Source organism: Triticum urartu, chromosome 2A, assembly GCF_056163025.1.
Source record: "Triticum urartu cultivar PI428250 chromosome 2A, HENAU_Tu73, whole genome shotgun sequence".
Classification (NCBI taxonomy): Eukaryota; Viridiplantae; Streptophyta; class Magnoliopsida; order Poales; family Poaceae; genus Triticum; species Triticum urartu.
The window spans coordinates 125,154,727-125,159,219 of record NC_141874.1 but is presented as its reverse complement, the minus strand read 5'-3'; positions in this window follow the sequence as shown (position 1 = coordinate 125,159,219).

Here is a 4,493-nt window from a genome sequence, read left to right as displayed (position 1 = left end):
GGCCTACCCCCCAGGGGTACAATGGTAATCTGGCTGGGCGCGGGCCCAGCCGTCAGTTTTTCCGGCCTCCGTCTTCTCCGCCGACTGCTGGGGCCTGCCAACTAGCGGGTCCCCCCGACTGGTCCGGTACGGCACCGACAGGCCGTGTCCACCACTGGCGGGTCTTGCCGGCTACTGATTACTATAGCCGTGCTTCTAATGACGCGGGCTTGGTCATGGGGTCGTGGCAATAGCCCCGCCGCCTGGCGGGCGATCACTATTGACACTCCCCGTCACATCTGGTTAATGGCGCGTGGGCCCCGGGGTAGGGGCTGGCCGACTCCCAACGGGTCCAACTGGTGACGCTCTCGCCGTCTTCTGGACTCCCGCTGACTGGTAGGACCCGCCGCCCCAGGGTCGTACAGACAAGCCGTCGTGGGTGCAGGATTCTGCCCATTGGTGCTGATGTCAGGGCCGGCATGGCAATAGTGCCGCGCAGGACGGAGATCTCCGCGGGTACGGCGTACTGTGGCCATGCCTGCCTTTGGAAAGGGGTGGGAGTGGGCTTTACTGTAGCCACTCCCCGTCCCGTCCCTCTTGATGAGGGCATGGGGTTTGTTGGAGTCGCGGGCCGGCTCCCATGGCCGGCTTCTCTGGAGGTCGCTAGTTAGGAGTCGGCTCATCCTGAAGTCGTCCCCGGGACTTGGCCACGAGTGGGCAGTCGGTTGCCTTGCCGCCGACTTCTCAGAAGGCGGCTCTTTGTCCTGGGGTCTTGAGGGGCGCAGCCTCCCCCGATGTCTTGAAAGGTTCACGGACTCGGGTTAGCCTACCCGTGGCCCATTACTCCGACATCAGGTTTGACCTGGCCAGCCACAGTTGACCTGATGACGTCACTCTTACACCATGCTGACGCAGTAAAACCTTTTCTGGATTTTAAATAAATCTAAATGATTTATTTATTTTCAAAAAATGCCTAAAACTTCTAAAAATCATAGAAAATAATCTATAACTCAGAATGAAATAATTTATATATGAAAAATTATTAGAAAAATTCAAGGAATCTGGTTGTGGCATTTTCATGCATGTTAGAACAACTTATGGCTGCTGTTTAGGCCAATTCATATAAATGGAATTTAAACTCTCACATATGGAGTTTGAATTTGAACCTAGGGTTCAAACCAACTCCATTTAACATGTTGCTAGTTGCATTAGCTCAAACCACAGCATATTGACATGTCATGATCATGCATCATATTGTGCACTGTATTGATTGTGTTTCTTTCTCTGTTGCTGGTATTTGTCCCCTCTCGATACATGTGGTTTCGACGATGAGATTGATGAGACCGATGAAGAACTATATTATCTTCATGAGTGCCAGGCAAGCAAAACCCCATTGTTCATTCCGATACAATCCCACTCTCTCGCTCCTGCTCTCTTTTACTGCATTAGGACAACAACGATTCAACTATTACTTGCTGCGGTAGTTGAACCCATTATCCTCTGCATGACCTGTCATTGCCACAGTAAATAGATGAAACCCACTAGCATGAGTAGGAGTTGTTTGAGCCCTGATGTGCCTACTCATTCATGCTTGTTGTCATGCTTGCTACTGCTTAGAGTTGAGTCAGGTCTGATTCATCGGGAATGAATTGGAATGGTGATGAACATGTCCTACTGTTGAGAGCTAAGTGTGTGAACACGATTTGGTAAAGGTAGCGGTGAGAGGCCATGTAGGAGTACATGGTGGGTTGTCTCATTGAAGCCGTCCTTAGGAACTGAGTTCTGTGTTTGTGATCCATGAAACAGTTACTACCGCGCATTGGGCCCGAAACCAATGGACCCTCTCGGCTTCTTGATCACCCTTGTCCTCTGTCCAGGAGTTGCAACTAGTTTCTGGTGTTTATAGGATTTGTGTTGGCGGCCGTGCGTAGCTCTGACCCTTGGGGTGGGCTATGATGCGGTAGATACACCGTGGCCGGGCATGCCGGGCGCCCGTTTGGTGTCTCGGAACCCTGTACACATCGTCCGGGGCCGTATGTGGAAACCTCGGCCGGACTCCCTGCGGATGGAACCTGGAAAGGCGATAAACCTGGACTAGAGACTTGAGTGTTTAGGTAGGCCGTGGCCGACACCCTCGTTGGGCTTTCGCTTGAAGGTTGCCGAGTACATGTCCTGTAAACGATGGTAAGTGGTGAGAGCGTGTGTGAAGAAGTACACCCCTGTAGGGTTAACATCATCTATTCGAATAGTCATGTCCGTGGTAAAGGACTTCTGGGTTGCCTATAACAGTTCATAGACAAGTGAAAGTGGATACTCTAAAACTCGCAAGATAAGTGTGAGTGCTATGGATGGCCTTCTCGTAGGGAGACGGGAGCGGATCCATAGTGGTGTATTGAATGGTGAATATGTGGACTCGTGTGCGCCACCTCAAAAGAGTTGCTTGCAGTCGTAGTTCAGGTTAGCCACTAAGTCAAAGCTAGCTTCCTGCAGTTAAACTCCACCAACCCCTTTATTGATACCGATGCATATGTAGATAGTTCTAATGTAAGTCTTGTTGGGTACAATTGTACTCACGTTTGCCTATTTTATGTTTTGCAGAGAGACGTCAGTCTCGCTAGTAGTTCCGTGTGGACTTCGACGTTTAGCTTGATAATCCAGCTACGATCCTGTGCCCTCGGCAGGATCTGGAAGATAGTCAGCCTTCTCAGCCTTTTTCATTTGTAGATGTCTGTACTCAGACATGTTAAGTTTCTGCATGTGTTTGACTTGTATGCTATGATTGTTGGGTCATGAGACCCATGTTTGTAATATCTCGCTCCTCGGAGCCTAATGAATAAATACTTTGAGTCGTAGAGTTATGTTGTGATGCCATGTTGTATTTACACATATCGAGCATATTGTGTGTATGATTGAAATGCTTGGTATGTGTGAGATCTGACAACCAGGTTGTTTATCCTTGGCAGCCTCTCTTATGGGGAAATGTAGTCTAGTGCTTCCATGAGCCATAGTAGTCCGCTACAGCCCGGTTCACCGGAGTCCTGCTAGCCCAGCACTACTGCTCAGGACACTTGACTGGCCGGCATGTGTTTCATTTCGTTCCTATGTCTGTCCCTTCGGGGAAACGTCACGCGGTGACTTCCGAGGTCCTGCCTAGCCTGCTACAGCCTGGGTTCCCCGGAGTCCTGTTATCCCAGTGTTACAGCCCGGATTTACACGCTACTCACCGACATGCTCGATGTGATTCATGTATGCCTGTCCCCATAGGTTGGTGCTGCTTTGGGTTCACGACTAGCCATGTCGGCCCGGGTTCTCTGTCATATGGATGCTAGCGACATTATCATATACGTGAGCCAAAAGGCGGAAACGGTCCCGGGCCAGGTAAGGTGGCACCCGTGGGAATACCGTGCGTGAGGCCGCAAAGTGATTTGAAGTGTTACATGCTAGATCGATGTGACTTAGGATCGGGGTCCTGACAGCTTTGGTATCAGAGCCTGACTGCCTGTAGGATTACCAAGCCAAACTGGTCGAAGTTGAGTCTAGAAATGCTTTAGTTATATAAGGGAATTGATTGTGGGATGGAACGTAAGGCTCTTTTTACTCCTTATATCTCATGCCCTCTGATCTGAGTCACCCTCTTCCTTTCTACGGGGTTAAGAAACTAGGCCTTCTCATCTATCTATCAGGATGACGTGTTACTAACCCGTTGACTTATAGGATTGATGGATTCATGCCGCAGTTCAGTTTCCAGTACTTCCGTGTGTTCATAATTGGTCTCGGAACCTTGATATTGTGATGTTGAGTGGTTATGCCACCATTTTGTAGGATGTCTCAAATCTTTTTGAGCAATTACAGCCGTTATGCTGTCCGAGTCATACCAAGTTTCTAAGTAGTCTGATGCATTTGCAAACCCCTTCCTCCTGTTCCTGATGTCCATTTGGGCCAGATTAATCACACTAATCGGTGAGTTGAGGTACTCTGTTGCCTCGACATATATGTTGGAGCTATTATTATGACCCTAGGTGTTTTAGGGAGTCACCTAGTAATCTAGCCATGTTTTGTGTTCCGGTGTGATAATTCTGGCCACCATTCTCGAAAGCATCCCATGATGCCATGTAGTGGTAGGTATTCTATTCATGGGTTCTTGAACCCGAGATTCACCCTACTTACCTCATGTTGATAGTGTTGCTAGTTCCTTTAGGATATAAGTAACCTTTGCATTAGTCCTCGAGGTCCGTGGTATATCCTTCTTCCAAATACTACGAACCGCCTATGGCAGAAGTTCTCTGAACCAAAAGATCACAACCAGAGTGCTCTTGATGAGTTCTCCATTCTTCATTGTGAATCTGCCAGTCCTACCTTTCTGCATGGGTTGTCCGGAAGGAATGTTGAGCTTTGCTCGACATACTAATCTATGCATCCACAACTCAGAAAATTATATGTTCCTTTGAGTTGTCCCTCTTTAGTTGTATTCTGACCCTCGTCCATCAATTGTTGGTCAAGAGTAGTTGTGCATT